This window comes from Lygodium microphyllum, chromosome 15 (genome assembly GCF_053477565.2).
Source record: "Lygodium microphyllum isolate KBCC chromosome 15, Lygodium_microphyllum_v1.1.10, whole genome shotgun sequence".
Taxonomy (NCBI): domain Eukaryota; kingdom Viridiplantae; phylum Streptophyta; class Polypodiopsida; order Schizaeales; family Lygodiaceae; genus Lygodium; species Lygodium microphyllum.
The window spans coordinates 88,858,853-88,879,663 of record NC_141149.1 but is presented as its reverse complement, the minus strand read 5'-3'; the positions used below and the strand labels follow the sequence as shown (position 1 = coordinate 88,879,663).

At 39.9% G+C, this 20,811-nt stretch overlaps 2 pseudogenes; one reads left to right on the top strand and one right to left on the bottom strand.

Moving 5' to 3' along the window:
* Positions 1-16,340: 16,340 nt before the first annotated feature.
* On the bottom strand, positions 16,341-16,953 carry LOC148024746 (serine carboxypeptidase-like 49 pseudogene; annotated as a pseudogene).
* Positions 16,954-17,038: 85 nt separating this feature from the next.
* Positions 17,039-19,482, top strand: LOC148024745 (pyrophosphate-energized vacuolar membrane proton pump 1 pseudogene; annotated as a pseudogene).
* The last annotated feature ends 1,329 nt before the right edge of the window (positions 19,483-20,811 follow it).

The window sequence follows — 20,811 nt, the reverse complement described above, 5'->3', positions numbered from 1 at the left end:
AATCCCATCCACTTATAAGATCCCTCTTTGATGGTGACAAAGGAGGGCAATTCTAGTCCACATCCCCATTCCCATTCCCAAAACCATCCACATCACTATGCTATGAGCACTAAGTAGTAGAGTGTGATGGTGGTATAGTGTCTAAGTATTATATAATCATATGCTAATGCTACCTAGAGTGATTCATGAGTGCCTAATGTGGCCTAAATTGTTGAGTGAGGTTGTTCTCATAAAAAAATGAAGTTCTCAATGTGGTCAGAGGGTGCCTCGTGATCAAGGGTAAGAGAGTGGAGATGGTAAAGTGAGTTGAAATAAAGTGCATGATTGTGCAACTACGTGACTATGTGATTGAGTATGTGCACATGGAAGAGTGTGCTTGAATTTTTGCCTAATTAAACATGTGGCCAAAGTGCTCCAAGTAGTTAGGACAATGTGCTTCAAGTGATCGAGTTCTCCAATGTGGCTAAACAATCATGTGGCCTATCTACATAGTAGTTGAGTGGACTAAGGTGCTTAAGTAGTTGGGTGAAAAAGGCAATGTGTGGTCCACATGATGAAGAGGGGAAAGACAGTGCGGTTCAAGGGTACTAACCAATGTGTTGAATGCTCATGCATAGCCATGGTTGATGCAAATATATACCCATACAATATTGATAGCTTGTAGATATGTTGCAAGATGAGACTCATGTAGGTACTTATGATATAGGGGAGATGCCATGTACACCTCAACCTATAGCCAAGTGAGAAAAATGCTACTCGATGCAATAGGAACAACACTCCACTTGTCAATAAGCTAGTTACTTGCGCACAAGTGAGAGATCTACTTCTTCAACTAATCTTGCTAATTCTCAGTCCCTTAAGATAATCTATGAAGTATGTGGTGTAATATTTTAGTGGTTCACTACACCAATACTTCAACCATTACTTTGCTGCTATGATCATAAACCATATGTAAGAATCAACTCCATGGTATCAGAGCGATGATTGCAATGGAAAATTGAGCCAAATTAATTACAAAAGCATATTATAACTAGCAAACAGTGTAAATGAGGATGACTCAATCGCACTCAAAATGATTAGTTCTAACATAAGCCTCAACTTAGCTCTGATATTTTATTTTTAATATTATAATTACAATTAATTAATGAAAATTTTAATGAATATGAATAAAATAAAAGAAAATAGAGACAACAATGCACTCTAAATAGATGAGTACAATCGTTTTAAAGCTAAAGCATATAAATAGCTTTATGTGATAACAGTCTCCATAATAGTAATAATTTCACATTGCACTCCACTAGTGATCAATATTACAATCATTACATCTCTATACTTGTCTAGTTATTTGCTCACCAAAAGTAAAACAAATTAATCGCCTATTATCGTCTGTTTAGCACAATATGATCATCATCACACATATAAAAAGTTAGAATTGTACTACGAATAGGTCAAAATTCATGAGAATCCACAAAATGAATAAATACAACTTATTTTTATAGAAATAACACATGTTGTATAAACCTATCTTACTCTCTATATTTTTTTACCTTAAATTAGAATTAGACTCAATATATACTAGGCTTATACTACATTAAAGGTTAGTGTTAGGGCTAGGCTCGTAGTAAGGTAGAGCTTAAGCTTAGGCTTAGATTTAGATTGGATTAGTTATATAGGCAAGGTATATGCATAGGCTACTCATACAAACAAACTGACAGAGGCTATAGAGTGGCTAGACATAGGTATGTCTAACTAAATACACAAGGGGTAGGCATAGGGTACACGTATGGCAAGTTAGGAAAATACTAGGCATACTATAAGCCAATCTTATGTGTATACATAGTCTAAGCATATTCTAGGAAGAGTTTAGACATAGGGTAAGCATATGCTAGGAGCCAACGCCTAACACAACCCTATCCTATTCTATGGTTACCTTGTGCCTAGAAAATGCCAGATATAAGTTGTATTCTTATGCATAGCATATAATGTTCCTACTTTATATTATCGAGCTAATGCCTAACCTAGCATGTGCATATCCTATGCGTAATGTATAAGCTAGGCTATATATAAGCTATGGATAGGCTAGACTAAGCATAGGCTACACTAACTAGTGAGTATAGCTATAAGTGTGGAATCGAAAGCTTAGCTCATAAGTGAGTAATATACAAATGTAAATTTCAAATAAACTAATATTTATTTACTAGTTTTACCTAGCAAAATCGTGAGTCTACGTTAACTTGAAAGACTATCCATAATTTCCTAGTTAGATGATAGTACTTGCTAGTTAAGACTAGTGGAAAAAAAAAAATCCTAGTTATGTTGATATTGTTACTAGATATACAATAACTTACTAGATAATGTTACTAGATAAGGCTTCAACTTTCTAGATACTATTTAGGAAAAGGGATTTACTGGTTAGAAGAGATTCGTGATGACAAAATTATCTAGTTATAACTAGAAAATTCTACATTCTTCCTAGTTTGGTTGCTATTCTTCCTAGTTATAGTGTGAATTTTCTATATAGTAAGTGGTTTAGAGTTTCTTGTGCTTGCAAGACTATACAATTTCATATCCAGGCCATTAGGAGTGCATGTATACCCATTTTTTACTTTTTGTCCAAATTTTGTATCATAAATCGACTCAAAATCCTTGCCTGTTCCAGGAGGTCCAAACAGCAAAATACCCTTCCAAGGGGATAACAAACCCGTGAAATTCTGAGGATATTTTATAGGCATCACCACAGCCTCTTTCAGCAGTCGCTTTGCATGTTCTAAACCCTTGATCGCATCCCATCTTACATTGGGACTTCCTTCAAGAATGTCTCAGCTAATACTTTCCGCCAGAGCTCGCATCTCTGCTGATTCAAAAAGGGGAAGTAAGTTTTTAAACATTTTGTCACCGGTGCGTGCCATTTATTACCGCTTTGGAGACATCAGCTACACCTCCATTTGCCTTCGTCATCAAGTCCTTTAGAACGTCGCCACCATCCATGCATATTCGACAACACATCTTTTGAGTTAGCTCGCAACTCCACAAAACTGATGGTTACGACAAGAGTAGTGGCCTCTCTTTCACAATGAACTTTCAATTGTTCCCCACATAGGCAATTTGGTGAAATATAGGAAATTCTCCAATATTTCATGTGTAGACAAGTACGTATTCCCCATCTATAACTAGGAAATTGCATTCCCTACATCTTATAATAGGGAATATAGAGCATTCCCTACATCTTATAATAGGGAATATAGAGCATTCCCTACATTCCTTTGAAAGTCCCTACGTTCCCTACATCTTATAATAGGGAATATAGAGCATTCCCCACATTACTTTGAAAATCCCTACATAAGGAATTATAAGGATGTGATTCCCTACTTTTATGTAATAGGGAATTAAAGGTACAATGAGGATAAGATAAAGATGATGTTTATCACAATTCTCTATTTCTCAATTCAAGTTGATAATGATGGTTTCCAGAAGGTAAGGACAAAGGTCACAAGAAACTCTAAACCACTTACTATATAGAAAGTTCACATTATAACTAGGAAGATTATTAACCAAACTAGGAAGAATGTAGAATTTTCTAGTTATAACTAGATAATTTTGCCATCACTAGTCTCTTCTAACTAGTAACATCCTTTTCCTAGATAGTATCTAGAAAATTGAAGCCCTATCTAGCAACATTATCTAGCAAGTTATTGTATAACTAGTAATAATATCAACCTAATTAGAAAACTTTACTTTTTATTAGTCATAACTAGCAAGTACTATCCTCTAACTAGGGAATATTATAGATATTCTATCAAGTTAACTTGGATCTCATGATTTTTCTAGGTATAATTAGTAAATAAATATTCATTGATTAGACATTTACATTTGTATAATACTTACTCACAGCTAAGCTTTTCACATTGACACAAAAGCAAGACCATAGTTGTTGAAAGGTAATCACAATAACAAAAAAGAAAATTAAAAGAAAGATGTTTAGTACATATGAATAACACAAACTGTGTGACCCCAACAACAGAGTCATTGCAATATTTAGCAACAATAACACTTACAATGTTGAGCAAAGTACATGGCCACATTGACCAATCATATATCATGGCCATGACATCCATCTTATTGCAAAGCTCATGATTATATTAGTGAGAAAAAAACATATTGCACCAATGGATTAAATAGAAACTCCACACACTAACATCATATTCCCTATTGTCCAAATGAGCAACAAGAGCAAACATTCAAAGTGCATGGCAAGAAAACCACACAATCATATATACCCCATCATGAAAATTAGATAGCCATATTAAAAAGGAAAGCACATTACCAAGTGCATGACCATATTGGTCATGGAAGTGCACATGGAAAAAAAGAACCACCAAGGCAAAGCGCATAGCCATATTGAGAAAAAGCTAAATTGCATTGCCCAAAACATGTTGCTATAGAAAATAAAGCAAACTACATTTCTAGTTGTATGATGAAATATTATCACCTTTCAAACTAGTACTAAACTTATAAAGTTCATGTCTTAACACAAAAATATAAGTACCAAGGATTCTAGTGATTGCCAACTATTGTAGCTAGCTCTATGTGGAAGCTTGCAACATGATAGATGGGAAGCTACTTTAAGGTTCTCTATGAGGTGACTTGAATAACAAGAAGGCTACACCTAAATAGCCTTACAAGGGTGGAAGTATATTACCTTTACAAAGAATTAGCGCTCCAAAACAAAGAAATCCTCATTGGATATCCTCATTTTATTAGGGTTTGAAGTTGAGAAATTCCATAGAAAAGTATCGATGGGAGCATATCAAATTCTCACCAATCTCAAAGGTAGGTGAAATAATTCAAACAATGTAGAAACTCTTGCAAATTCTCAATGGAACATTGAAAGTGCATCATAATAAAAGGAAAACACAAGAGGAAAAGAAGAACAAATTAAGATTGGAAAAATCTTGAATTTATCTTTTGATAAAAAATAAGAGAGCTAAAAGAAAGGCATGCTTTTTGTGCTAAGAACATGCTCAACAAGGCCAATATTAAAATAGAGTACTATAAAAGGCAAGGAGGGGAGGAAAGCATGTTGGTCTATTCTCTCCTATACAACTTAAACCTTCCATGTTGGGTAAAAAACCATAGGTTTGAATCTCTACAAGAGAGGTTGAACCCCTAGAGGATCTTAATGTACTCTCCGTGAGGATTTCAATCATGCTATGCATTTGGCAATTCAAAAATTATGATGTGTGCAATCTTGTGTAGCAACTTCTCCTATAGGCACCTATTTGGCTAGTATCATCTTGTGGTCATAACAAACATCAAGTGTAACATCCATGACAAGTCTATTTATGTTACCCTCTAATCCCTCCTAACTTGCTCTAGCCCTTATTCCTATAAGTCAAGCCTTAGAGGTAATACACTTTCAAGGTTAACTCCTAGTGGTGACAGAGAAGCTACCTTTACACTGCAAGTTTTGTTATTTGTCCCTATCTTTGTCAATTGTCACTAGATTTTCATACTTGCAAGGTTCCAATCCGGTGACAAGAATATTCCTATAGTGCACTATTTTTTGTGTGTGTGAGACGGCAGCTTATAAGCCATCATGTGACCTAAAGTGTACCTAAAACCATGTATAACTAGCAAAATGGACCTATATGAGGTGCACATGTATTGCCTAGTGCAAATAGGTTGCCTTAAACTAGCATGGAGCTCTTAAAAATGTGAGTGTAACTAGTTGGGAGCTTGATATCATATTTCAATGGAGTTCAATGCTAAGAATATTAAGAATATAAGCATTGAAATGGATAGAATGGACACAGACTTTCAAATTGGATTATATGGAATTGGAAATTGAATATTACATGTCTCTTGAGTAGCCTTGGTTTTGATTCAATCTTTAGAGTAGGCTAAAGAAGAGTTTCACAACTTTGTAACATAGGGGTTCAAGACACACACCAATAAAATTCCTAGGAGTGATAAGAATATCCTATGATGTTGCAAATCACTCCCTTCCACCAACAGTAAGAGTTGAAAAGAGACTCTAACTTCTTCCAACATGTCCATATAGAAAGGGGAAGATAGTAGCATTGAATACCATTAGGGGGGTAAGAAACATCTTCGAGTCTATGATTTGACTAGTAAGACCAAGCTCCAATCCTCTTCCTAATCTTTACATGTCTTATGTATTAGCCACCACTCAAATATTTTTGAGACAAAATGTTGACTCTCAACCCAATGGGAGCACCCAACTGTCTAAAGATTTGACTAGTAAGACCAAGCTTGAGATTAGTCCTCTTCCTAATCTTTACTTGTCTTATTTATCGGGCCACTCAAATATCTATCGGGTCACTTGGGTGCTTCATGGTAAGGACATGTTTACACCCCATGTGATTCATGGTAAGGACATGTTTACACCCCATGTTTGCATGGTTGGTTGATGATGTTCCGTTATTTATAGCTTAATTTATGTTGAGATGAATGAAGAGAAACATATATATCATTATAGATATTGCATTTGTGTGGGTGATCATGGAACTATGTGGGTGGGTAAGATGTGCTCGTGGAGGGGCATGTATGTATTTGTAGAAATAAATAATTATGAGTCAGAAACTTGCATGGACTTACCCCAAGGAATAGATCTTGTATAACAATTGAATAAGTGAACCATATCCCCCCAACTAGCAACAACAACAAGGATAAATGGAGAGGCATAAACTCAACATTCCTTGTTTTGATTACTTGTCCCTGGAAAAGTGCAAAAATACACAATAACATAAGTTAAAGTATTGTATTGCTCAAAGCAATTGTCCCTTTTCTAAATTATTAATTACTATTCTTAATAGCCTAAAGAATCTTGCTCAATTGATGTGTAAAGAATATCAAATATGGAGAAGACTAATTAATATTTATTATTCTATGAGGGCTTTCATGTTAGAACTTCTTGTTTGTGTCAAATTCACTTGTGAAATTATAAGCATATCAAAATATTGAGAGCTTTTACGTCTTCATCTTAACATTAAAAAATGAAAGAGAGTTTACATATTCATGTTCCTTGATGTTTAAAGTATTTGGAAAAGTCTAGAAACTCTAATGAATAGATCAGCATTACCATTATGGTAAGAGGAGATGCATAGGATATAATTGCCAACATAGAACAAATTAAACCCACAACTTTGATCCTTATAGTTCCATGGCACAAATGAAGAGTAATGATCAAGGTACAACCAAAAAGTAGGAGGCTTAGAACAAGATGTTGGGCTACTATCACCTGCAGTAAAGAAACTTTCCTTTTTAGTAACATCTGCATGATCATTGAATAAGTTTAACCTTACTGAAGATTTCAAGGCATTCTATGAATTACTTTGTGTATGGATGTTTATACATTGATATATGTGAGAGAGTGTGTTTCTATAAAGCTATGCATGCATATGGTGGTGCTTTGAAAGATAAAAACATGATGATGTGTTGGACTTACCCTTTGTTTGTGGGAAGCAAAGAATAAATAGATGACTACATATACCATTTGGAAAATGGTAGATATACCACAAACTATGACTATTGGTAATAGGTGAGGAGCAATAAGTCCATAATAAAGCCATGATGTGACATTGAGAAGGCCAATGGTATAAGGGTCTGCCGAGAAGCTCTCAGTAGAATGCTTCTTCAGTATGCATCAAAACGTGGCTCCTGGGCCGTCATCATCGTGAGGCTACATGGATCGCATTGACTGTGGCTTCTGCTTCCAGCTCGCCGCCGCCTCAACATTTTTCTCATTGGTCACTCGTAGGAGAACCTCGAAACCCTAGCGTCTCACACCTGAAGACGAAGTACAGATTAGTGTAGGTGCAGTTTGTGGTGCTGGATTTTTTGGATGCGATCGATGCAAATCCACCTGAAGACGAAGTACAGATTAGTGTAGGTTGCGATCGATGCAAATCTGACTACGACCTCATATGTGCCGACTGTGCTTCCAGGCCTGCTCAATCGCAAGTGTGGTGCCATTGTGAACATCGGGTCTGGAATTGCGTCAATACTGGCATCACATCCTCTCTATGCAATATACTGTCTTTGTGTGCATCAAGAGCAAGTTGGTGATGAGCAGGTAGGTATGGAAAAGGGGATGCCCATAAGATGCATTGTCTTCGCATATCATCTAATGTCTGATTATGCAAGTGCATTTAGAAATTCTCTAGAAACTTGTATGTGGAGTACAAGCATAGTGGAGTTGATTTGCAGGTTCAGGTATGCTCCTTCTCTTACTTAGACTAAAATATGGATAGCATATTGTCGAGGTATCATGTATGCCACTATGAGTAGCTACCTTATTCAATTGTATTTAAGATCATGGGCTTGGGACAATGAAATTTTTGTTGATGCACTTTGCAGAAATTTCTCTTGCTCTTAAGGTACTAGTATTTGAAAGCCACATGAGAGCAAGAGGAGCAAGATAAGAGGCCCAAATATTTACAATTAGTTTCTTGCTTGACCAGAAATAGGCTATGGGGAAGGTAGAAATGTGTATGTGTTTCTTAATTAGGCTAGACACATACTTGCTCTTTCCTTTATAGCTTTGGTTTTACTAATGATTGGTTCCCATTATCTTCTTGTGGATCTATAGTTGCCTTCTAATCCTTTGATAAACTGTTGGATTAGAAGTAATGTTTAAGCACATGTACTAATTATCGGTCAATTTTGGTTTCCATCTTGCAAGATGTTTGTGGGATGCTACCTTAAGATGATCAAATATGAAATGCTCGGATCATGACACAAAGGAAGTAACCACAAATGCTTAGGTGAGAGTTTTAAGAATTGTTGTTGTCCTTTTCTTCAACATTGTTTTTTTTGTAGTGGATGAAATTTAAAATGCAAAATTGAGTTGATTCTTGGAAGGACAAGTTTTGTAGTCAAATGTCTACATGCATCAAAAGTGGTGGTTTTGTTGGTTACTTCAAAGAGGTAAAGAAAGAGATCATTGGCTCCATTTATGAAGGCAAACCACAACAACTACTTGAAGGAAGAGAGAAGACATTCAGCTTGCAATTGCAAATAAAGACAAATTGTAACCACGTTGGGCAAGAAATAGGCCGACACGCAACCATACCAAACTCCGAAAGAAGCTTGGAGATGTACCTGTGTTGCGAGATAAAGATACCCTGTCCCATCTGATAGATCTCCAGTCCTAGAAAGAAGTGAAGGATTCCAAGATCCGTCATGTCAAACTCCTGCTGAAGAATGGACCGAGTATGCTCCACCTGTTGAGTGGCGCTCCCTGTAATGATAAGATCATCGACATACAAAATAAGGAACACAGAAAGAGAATCCACAACCCGTAAATAGAGGTTGGGATTATAAGCGGAACGCTGAAAGCCACTCTGTAGAAAGAAACGGTCAATGCTCTGGTACCAAGCACGAGGAGCCTGCTTCAGGCCATAAAGAGCCTTCCGTAGCCTATAGACACGATCCTCCTTCCCCTGCACAAGAAAACCAGGAGGCTGTGAAACATAAATCTCCTCCTCAAGGACACCATTCAGAAAGGTTGACTTGACGTCCATTTGATAAACAGGCCAACGGTGGTGAACTGCAAGAGCCAAAATAACTCGAATGGTGGACATCCAAGCTGTAGGAGCAAAAGTCTCGAAGTAGTCCAAACCTGCGCGCTGTGCAAAACCCTTGGCATTGGGATCATAAGTGGAACGCTGAAAGCCACTCTGTAGAAAGAAACGGTCAATCCTCTGGTACCAAGCACGAGGAACCTTCTTCAGGCCATAAAGAGCCTTCCGCAGCCTGTAGACATGATCCTCCTTCCCTTGCACAAGAAAACCACGAGGCTGTGAAACATAATTCTCCTCCTCAAGGACGCCATTCAGAAAGGCTGACTTGACGTCCATCTGATAAACAAGCCAACGGTGGTGAGCTGCAAGAGCCAAAATAACTCGAATGGTGGACATCCGAGCTGTAGGAGAAAAAGTCTCGAAGTAGTCCAAACCTACGCGCTGTACAAAACCCTTGGCAACAAGTCTAGCCCTATGCTTGTCCAAGGAGCCATCTGCAAGATACTTGGTCTTAAAGATCCATTTCACACCTATCACCTTCCGTTTCTTGGGACGTGGTACAAGCTCCCAAGTATGGTTTTGCTTGATGGAATCGAGCTCGGCTTGCATAGCCTCTCTTCAAATATCCTGTGCAAGAGCCTCCTCCACAGTGGAAGGCTCGGAATCCTGAAGAATCTGAGACATAAGAGCATAGTTCACACACAGTGAGCTATCCCGCTGGGCCTGTAATCGGGCTGATCGACGTGGGCCTGTAGAAGAAGCAGGAAAGTGGGTAACACCTGAATCCTGCATGAGCCGGCGATACCATAAGGGAATCCTAAGAGACTCCTACTGCTGCGAGGGAGACCGAGTAGTCTCCGGAACCTGCAAAGCACCCATATCGGAGAGGGACTCCCCCTAACCAAATGAAGATAGATCCTCCGCACTTGAAGAAGGCTGTGTATCCCGAGAAGACTCCTGAGGGGAGGCTGAAGGGGTGGAAGATCTCGTAGAAGAAGGAGTCATATCCGCCAGAAAGGAAAAGGGAAGCTGTAGGAGGAGGAATGGGTGGGGTGATAAGGGGTATCATGGAAGGAAGAGAAGGTGGGGGGGTCCGGTGATGTCGAAGAAGCACCTCTAATAGAACCATCAATCGGATCCTCAGAGGCCGAAGCCTCATCAAAGATCACATCCCTGCTCACCTCAACCTTCTGTGTCGTCGGGTCGTAGAGCCGATATCCCTTCGTGGTCGTGCTATAACCCACGAAGATAAGCTTTTGCGACTTAGAGTCGAACTTCGTCTTCCTCTTCTTATTGTCCACATGGACAAAAGCATCGCACCCAAAGATGCGAAAGTGGGACAGGGAAGGCTTCTTCCCAAAGAAAGCCTCATAAGGAGTCATGTCTGTAAAGCCGAAGTCGGAGAGCGGTTGCGAATATGCACCGCTGTAGCCACCGCCTCACCCCAAAGGAAATGAAGAAGACTCCTATGCTCCAGCATAGATCGGGCCATCTCCACCATGGTCCGATTCGCACGCTCCACCACACCATTCTCGGATGGTGTGTTCGGATGGGAATACTCCACCCGAATACCATGATCCCTGCAAAACTGAGAGAAAAGGTGAGAAGTGAACTCGTCACCGTGATCAGCTCGAACGCCACGAACTTTGGAAGTTGTTTGGGTCTCCACAAACACCTGCCACTCGCAGAAACGGGAGTACGCCTGGCTCTTGTACTCCAAGAAATAAGGCCACACATAACGACTAAAGTCGTCCACAATCAGCATCAAATACCTGGCCTTCCCAAGGGAGGCCGTGCCCATAGGTCTGCAAAGGTCGGTGTGAACCAACTCAAGCGGAGAAGTAGCCCTCCTAGAGGCAACCTGAGGGTGTGGCTACCTATGCTGCTTGCCCCTCAAGAAGCTAGGGCACAAAGTGTGAAGAGGAGGGAAATTTGGAAGTCCCCCATGCCGAGCATGCCAAAGCAGCCCAAGCTCATGGAAAGTACTCGCAGCCAAGGCTGTGAGCGTATAAAGCCCACCCTTCTGTGTACCCATCCAAAGAGCATCACCTGTAGAAGCATCCTCCATTGTGACTGCATCGTGTGTAAAAATGACTCGGGTACCTAGCTGAGTAAGGCCATGCATAGACAATCCAACTTATTTTCCTTTGGAAAGGAAGGGAGAATCGGCACCTGAATAGAGGGAATCAAGGAAGGCATCCACACATCTAAAGCAATCTTCACGGAAGACACCTTCACGGTAGATGGAACCCTCTCAGATGCATGGACTGAAGGGGGACGAGCGCGAGGAGGCTCCTCTCGACGTCGAAACTCCTGATAATCCCGCCTCCGCTCAGAGGAATGATGAGAAAGGAGCTCATCCTCTGAGTCGTCAACGCCTAAAAACTGGTAAGACATCTTCCAGTCTGCAAAATACCAAACACCAAAGAAAACTGTGCCGAAGCCGAAGTATAAAGAGGGGTCGCTGGTTGACGTGGCAGCCTTGGGAGAAGTCGTCTGCAGAAAACGCAAGAAGAAGGGCCACCTAGAGGGGCCGCCTTGGCGGTTGAAGATGGGATGACAGCAGCAAGAACACGAACACAGATGAGGGGAGAGAGAAAGTAGGGAATGAAGGAAGAAAATCTGCACTAACTAAAATGAATGTTGAATACACTGAAATGGATTGATCAGTCCCTGCACGCAGCCCGAAGCGTCAGTGAGGGCACCAGAACAGATTGAAAGCAATGGCAGCACCAATGCTGGAGTGGGAGAGGACGAAGAGTGTTCTGAACCTGCAGAAGCGAATGCTGAGAATGACTGGGGGGCTGCTATATATAGCCCAAGGCCAGAAAACTGGCTGACTTGCCAAATCTGGCCGACTTGGCTAGATCTGGCCGACGTGCCCAAAATCTGGGCCGACTGCACACCAAAAGGCCCAGTTTGGGCTGTGTGACTCCCGGAAAAGGAATGCAGCCTGCAGAAGCGAATGCTGAGAATGACTGGGGGGCTGCTATATATAGCCCCAGGCCAGAAAACTGGTCAACTTGCCAGATCTGGCCGACTTGGCCAGGTCTGGCCGACCTGGCCAGGTCTGGCTAGGTCTGGCCGCTCTGGCCAGGTCTGGCCGACCTGGCCAGGTCTGGCCGACCTGGCCAGGTCTGGCCGACCTGCCCAGATCTGGCCAAGCTGCCCAAAATCTGGGCTGATTGCACACCAAAAGGCCCAGTTTGGGCTGTGTGACTCCCGGAAAAGGAATGCAGACAAAAAATAGCAAATACCAAGCTGACAGAGCTCCTCTGTCTCCTACCAGACTCTGATAGGAGCTCACAACCAGGAGATGACAGACTGAGAATGAAAATAGAGCAGACTAAGAGAGCTTTGCTACAGAAGATATGAAAGCTGTGAGGAGTAGCATAGCAAATATAGGTATGAAAAAACCTACATATCAAGAAGGAGCCCAAACAAGCGATGCCCGGCACTCACATTGAGTACAAAACTAAGAACAGAAGGCACGGAAAGAAGGTGATGCTGAGGAGTCAAGAAAATTGGAAACTGGCTAGTAACATGAAGGGCTACATCAAGCAACATCAAGAACCATGGCATGGCTTTCATCAAAGGCGCCATTAGTAATGTTTAAGCACATGTACTAATTACCAGTCGTTTTTTGGTTTCCAGCTTGCAAGATGTTTGTGCAATGCTACCTTAAGATGATCAAATATGAAATGCCAAAGAACCATAACACAATGGAAGTAACCACAAATGTGAGAGTTTTAAGAATCGTTCTTGTCCTTTTCTTCAACATGTTTTTTTTAGTAGTGGATCAATTTTGAAAAGATGCAAAATTGAGTTGATTCTTACAAGGACAAGTTTTGTAGTCAAATGTCTACAGGCATCGAAAGTGGTGGTTTTGCTAGTCTACTTGAAAGAGGTAAAGAAAGAGATCATTGGCTCCATTTATGAAGGCAAACCACAACAACTACATGAAGGAAGAGAGAAGACATTCAGCTTGCAGTTTTTTGCAAATGAAGACAACTTGTAACGAGGTTGGGATTGCCAGGTACTTTCCCGCTTAGGGGTTAGTCTACTAAATTTTTTTACTCAGTATGTTTGATCCAATCATGCATTGAATTGTATTTGAAAATTTAGAGCATATCTTTCATCTCTCAATACTAGGTGGTAAACTTCATATAGTTCATGAAGTGGTTTGAGAAAGCTTTTATGTTATATAGAGTATGGTTTGTTGGCTACATGTTGGTAGGGCCTTTTCCCACTATTTCGAAGCTTGTGGTAGCATATGAGCAATTGAGAAGGGCAGGGATTCTTTTCTTTGGGCTCTAGGAGAACCATCCAATGCTAGCCTTTGCAAAGAGGAGAGAGCAGTAGGAAGGATTAAGACAGATCTTTTAACTTCTCCTCCTCCATTCTTTCACAAAGCCAAGAGGACTGCCATAGAGTTCTCATTCCCTTTGGTGGACCCAAATGTTAACAGTTTTACCAGCAAAGGTATGGACCTAGTCTTCCTTATAGCCATCAGGCCCTTTGCACATGGTGCTAATATGGCCAACACTGCCAGGGCATCATTAGTTAAGCTTGCATTGCCATCAGTTAAGAGACTGACAAGCTTGCCCCATCTGCTTGTAAATTTTTCAAATTTCCTGCAACAATGGAGGGAAGACAGTGGCCTTCTTAGCAGACACATAGGGTTGTAGCAAAAGGCCAAGACAACCCAAAGTGATCTTCTGGCATTTACTTCTCTTCTTATTCACTGTTTAAGAACATACACTCATGCTCAATATAGCCCAAGGAACCTTATTCAAAAGATCACAATCACACCCAAAAGAGCTTGAATGACAACCCCATTCCCTGCAAGCTTGAAATATATTCTGACATCAACAGTTTTTGAGTAGTTGCTCTGCCTCCAGACATCTCAAGGGAAGCAGCTTTCTCACTGACTATGGAGAATAATCATGACCTTCCTCAGGCTCATGCTGCAAGTCAGACTGTTGTATATGCCCCTGACATCGCTGCTCGGTTAGCTTATCAGGAAGCAGGACATGCTGTAAGGTAGTAAGGGATTTCCTTCTGTCTTCCTATATGCCTTTCTAATTGATCATTGTTTTGTATTTTTCTCCTGGTAAAAGGTAGAAAACTTGTCTACAGCATGCATCTCGGCCAAAGAAGAGTTTTAAACCTTAAGTCAGTATGCAGCTGCTTAGCCAATTCTATTTAAGCTTGTAGGAAAATTTTGATCTCTCTTAGTATGAGTGAAGGACCAAATCAAGGCTCACCACATCAAATACTTTCACGGTTGACAGCATCAAATTTGCTATGAGTTTGTCCTCTTTAACTCTCATCTACATGTCTTTTGTAGCAAGAGTTTGTCCTCTTTAACTCTCACGGTTGACCAGCTGGAGGCATATGGTGTGATGTTGATGTGGTAGAGTTCTCTTATTTTGGTATTCTAGCCGCAACCACTAAGCAAGAGGTATACACAGAGCTGGCTGAAGGTTTAAGGGACAATGACCGATCCATCGGTCCAGGATCTCAGGTAAAAAGCCAGTGAATAACTTCAAAGTTTGAATACAAACTGCTTGTCTTGAAATTTAGTCATTCTATAATTTTACGTTTGTTTTGGAGGTGTGCATCTTACAACCAAGTTTCTAAATTTTATCTCAAGGATCAGCTGCATAGCCTTAGAGCATGGTCATAATCTGGATGTGTCTACTCTTTTGATGTCATGCTTGTGGTCTTAGTTCAATTTTCGGATCAACTGTAGGCCCTTTTATGTAATCAAGATTGATGTCTTATATTGATCTAACAAACTGTTTAGTATTTTTTATTTAATTGAGTTGTATAAACTAGCATATCAAATGAGGGCATTTTATGCATTATGATAGTGTACAGTTTAGTGGCAGATTGATATTTCTACATTGATATTCGAGGGGCATCACTCTCGAATCTATCATCATTTTGTTTGCCGATATACTCAATTGCAGCATGATGATGTCCATATTTGTGTATAGAAAATAGAAATGACCATCTCATGTGTTTCTGTGTTTTTGGTGTCATTAGATGTTTTCCGCACATTTTTCCCCTCCTTTCCATAAACTTTGAGAAATGCTGAGAGTGTGTACATGCTTCATCATATATCAATTAAACAACTGATGGTGTTTTTTTACATGGTAGAGGTGAAGATTGGCAGATTTAGTTGCAATATATGTAAACAATTGTTGCATCATTACTAGTTTGACAATTCTGATACGTTTCTGTCTCTGGTGAATTTCACAGGTTGTAGGTCAGGAGACATTTGGTACACTTGGAGCCATAGTACAGAGTAGGACAAGGACTCGTCAGATTGGGTTTCTGACAAATCGACATGTTGTGGTTGATTTGGACTACCCCAACCAGAAGATGTTCCATCCACTGCCTCCAAATGTTGGACCTGGTGTTTATTTGGGTGCAGTGGAAAGGGCAACGTCTTTTATTACAGATGAGCGGTGGTATGGCATTTTTACAAGTGTGAATCCAAGTTTCCCTCTTTGCTACTTGTTTTTGAGCTGTCTGCTGTTAAGGCATTCTGTATTGTCCATTTTATAAACTTCTCTGTGAGTTGAAAGAAGAATTCTGGTTGCCGTTTCTTGATATAACAATATTGATACTTGATGATGTTTGCTCATACGGCAGAGACATTTGCTCATGCGGTAGATACTTGAGGAAGTGCATTTGTAATTTGCTCCGTGATCACTAAATCTTCTTCAAATGGCATGTCAGGACATCCACAGCTCCACTGGATCTTCAGCCTTTTTGCCACGTGATTCAAAGTACATATAGAACATCATTTACACTCCCAATAATGGACATGATAGAGTTGAATATTGAATTGCAGACCAAATATGAAGCTACGCATGTGACTATACCACTTGTCCGACAGAGCTTGATTGACATGTCACATGCAGGATACAGCTTGCTGAATCTGGTGTGATCCTTATCACCAATAAAGCCCATCTCAAAAGCATAATCTTCATATGCTTTGTACTGTATCTCTGGATCTGTGAGGCCATTGCCAATAGCAAATCCCTTCAAGTTGATTGGTAAACCCTCTTTCACTTTGTTGCCCATGTGAATGTGACTAGTAACAGCAGGAACGTAGTGTCCAGCATATGATTCTCCGGTAACATAGAACTCATTTCCTAAAAGCTCAGGATGTGCTTCATAGAAGGCCTGCAAAGAACTGTACATATCTTCACTGACGCCATTCTCATCATGCCGAATGTCTCGAATATCATTGCTATAACTAAAACCAGTCCCAATTGGCTGGTCAACAAATATTATGTTTGACACCTGATCCCACCCTTACTTATTCCAGATAAGTGTAAGATGTCCATTGCCTTGCAGATGCAGCAATTTGTAACCATTCTTCTTCTGACATTCGCGACACTCTGATCATTGCATCTGCATACTGATCAACAGACTCTGCAAGAAATCCAGTCCTTTGACCATCCTATTCAAGAACTATGTCCATCTTTGGCCCAGTAGAGGCCGGTAGAGCTGGCAGAGCTGCTTCTCCTGTCCATTGGATTGAAAGGTAGGGAATGCACTTCTCTGATGTTTGCTCAGGCCTCTTTTGGATCTGCCAGCATATTTACTATGGCAATATGAATAGCATCTTGGTTCTCTGTTTTTGATGCCCTTGCTCCCTGTCTCTTTTGCTATGGCCAACTGATCACCTGTTATCATCTTCACATTGACACCTAAGTTCAAAGCTCGCTGAATGGTCTCAGTACTATCATGTTGTGGAGGATCAAAAAGGGGTAATAGACCACAAATCGCCACGGGCCACCAGGACTCTCTTTATTCCTTTCAGGCACTTCCTGTAAGGCAACAGCAAGTGATCGCAAGCCCCGCTCAGCGAATTTGTCAATCGCTGCATGTACTCTCCCTTCACTCTCTACTTTGTTATGAGCTAGATCAAGTATCTGATCTGGTGCACCCTTACTAGCCCTGAACCATTGTCCACCAGCATCAATGTATGTAAGAGCTGTTCTCTCTTGACCGGTAAAGCCTTACAGCTTGTAATTTCTAGAGATTTTTCTTTCTGCCTCGTTTTTCTGGTCTACTCTTCTTTTTTTTATACAGCACGCAGCTTTTTTTCTTTTGATCTTGCGTCAGAAACAACGACATAAAATATTTTTTCTTTCCTTTCATGTAAGCCTTCTAAACAGTCCATAATATGGCAGTAGTGCCAAGATTACATTGGTAGCCAAACTGTTGTATTTACGCGGTGAAGCTAAACTCACCAGCAAGCTAGTCTTGCAGCATTAGGCATACACTTGGTACTGAAATCCAAGAGATACAGCTGCTTATCGCAGTTAATACCCACATCTAAACAGATTTTGGTGCTTTAGACTGCTTTGTTGAATATGAACAGTAAACTTTATACAGGATCTGAAAAGCCATATAGTACAGAAGGAAAAATAAGCTTGACAGGGTGATAATCATCCACATCTAGGGCACAGTTACAAAACCGTTCCAAAGCTTGTAAGCCCCAGCCTTGCAGATACGATCCAAAGCAGGAATGTGCCCCAGCTCTCTTTACAACAATTTTCACTACAGTTGCATTTATATTGGGAGCTTTGACGTCCATAGTGTCGGGATTTTTGGGCATGATGATCGCAACATATGCGAATGCTCGCACAACTTTGGAAGCCAGAAAAGGGATAGGCAGAGTATTCAAAATCGCCTTCCAATCAGGTTCGGTGATGTGTTTCTTACTTGCTGCTAATGGCCTCATAGTTTTATACATCACTATAAAGCTGTTCTAGCTTTATTATAAGGATAATTGGGAGGGCCTTTTTGAGGCCATCACTGGCTATGGGCTTGGATGCTCATCTGTGGCTCTATTTGAAAGGGTTGGAGGTGGAATCTATACCAAAACTGCGGATGTTGGAGCAGATCTTGTTGGAAAAGTAGAAAGGAATATCTCAGAGGATGATCCGCGAAATCCAACGATCATTTCTGACAATGTGGGTGATAATGTGGGAGATATTGCTGGAATGGGTTCAGATTTGTTTGGCTCCTTTGCTGAAGCTTCTTGCGCAGCTCTTGTTGTGGCTTCCATGTCATCATTTGGCACAAATCATGACTTCACTGCTATGTGCTTCCCTCTACTCATTAGCTCTATGGGCATTGTGGTGTGCCTCATCACAACCTTGTTCGCAACTGATGTGTTTGAGATCTCAAATCTAAGGGATATTGAATCTACACTGAAGAGATAGTTTGCTGATATCCACCATCTTAATGACATTCGGTGCAGCTTTTGTTTGTTGGCTGGCACTACCATCCACGTTTTACATATATGATCCTAATGGTGGTGCAAAGATGGTTCAAAACTCGAAACTATTTTTTTGCATTGGAGTAGGGCTTTGGGTAGGGTTGGTAATTGGCTACGTTATAGAGTATTTCACCAGCAATACATACAGACCAGTCCAGGATGTTGCTGATTCTTGCAGGACAGGAGCTGCTACCAATGTCATCTTTGGTTTGGCACTTGGCTACAAGTTTGTAATTGTTCCAATATTTGCTATTGCTATTGCCATCTATGTCAGCCATACCCTAGTAGCCATGTACGGGATCACAGTTGCAGCTCTTGGAATGCTTTGTACCATTGCCACATGTCTAGCCATAGATGCATATGGTCCCATAAGTGATAATGTTGGTATCGCAACCGGTCTCTAATGACCATGATACTTCTTACACAGCTCTCCACAAGAAGCGCAGCCGCAGTATAGACTATGAGGCCGTGAAGGCTTTCAAGATGGACAAATTCCTCAACCATAGGACTTCTTCAAAGTCCAGCTTGCGGCATCAACAGCCCCCAGTTGACAGCACTTTGGGGGAGCGATTTCTCAGATTGGTCTCCGTGATCCGTACTTTGGGGGAGCGCTTTCTTATAGATTAGAAGAGATGAAACTGTAGATGTAGAGAGAGTCTGAGCGATTTCGTGATGATCTGGATGCGAGGCGTACAAAGATGTTCCTAGAGTCCGAGAAGCAGATTGCTGAGATGTTTGCTTGGGCTCTGAGTAGCAGTAAGAAAACTGATGAGCTCTTGCTGATGATTGTCGGTATTTTGTTCATCATTTGATTATTCTAAATGTTTCTTTCTTCCAGTTAATTTTTGACTCTTCATGCTACGTTTCATATCATTTCATTTATATTACAGCTAATGCGTTGAAATTATTCCACGCTTTGTTTATAAGAAATGTTTTGATATTTTGATGTTTTACAAATGCGTGTTTTGATATTTTACAAATGTCTCTTATGTTTCTAAACTTTGGTTTATTATGTGTACATAAAGGTAACAAAATCACAAATGATGGTACAAGAGATAATGGAACAATGAAAGCTAAGGAGGTCATTGGCCCTAATGTCTCTTCAAATCACGATACAGGTATATGTCTTTATTTCTACTAAACTTTGAAAATTAAAATTTGTACATATTTTACATCTTGCTTTATTGGGTGATTCATTTTGAGATTAACTAGCTTTAATTAGTCTCTTTGTCTAATTTAAAATGTTCATAGTTATATATATATATATATATATATATATAAATATAGATTAAAGAAAAACAAAAGGTGGGAAAAGAGATAATGTAAGAAAGGGAGATCAGGAGGTTACTTGCAATAATGTTTCTTTAAGTCAAGATGCAGGTACCAACTTTAAGGATAAAAAACTTGTATGAATTTGGTGACCCAAATTGATACAAAATATCTAATTACTTTCTTTTGTGTTATTGAAATTTTTCATAACCTTGTATTATTGTGAGCTTTGGTTAACTCGATGTATATATAGGTAAACAAGTTACTAAAGATGACACAAGAGACAATGCAAGAAAGGAAGACATTGAGATTGCTTGCCTTAACACTTCTTCAAGCCAAGAATCATGTATTACCAGCTTTCTTATGTTGATAATGAGTCATTTTTTGAAATGGTTATACTAACTAATGATATTTGATCACTTGAGTATCAATAGGAGTGATACGCATACCATCATATGATGATATCTATCGGCTACCCATGTTGAAATTTAGAGAAGAGGGTAGACAAACATTAATTACTTTGCAACATATTGGAGATTTAAGGGATAAAACAATCAAGACACACATGTTGCTTAATTAGTTTTTACTTCTATGCTTCTTTAAAATTATTTTCATTTTTCTTTTGGTTGTTAGAAGTAGATGTTGATGTCTTAATTTGTTTAATCTATTTTGATAATTAGATGAATG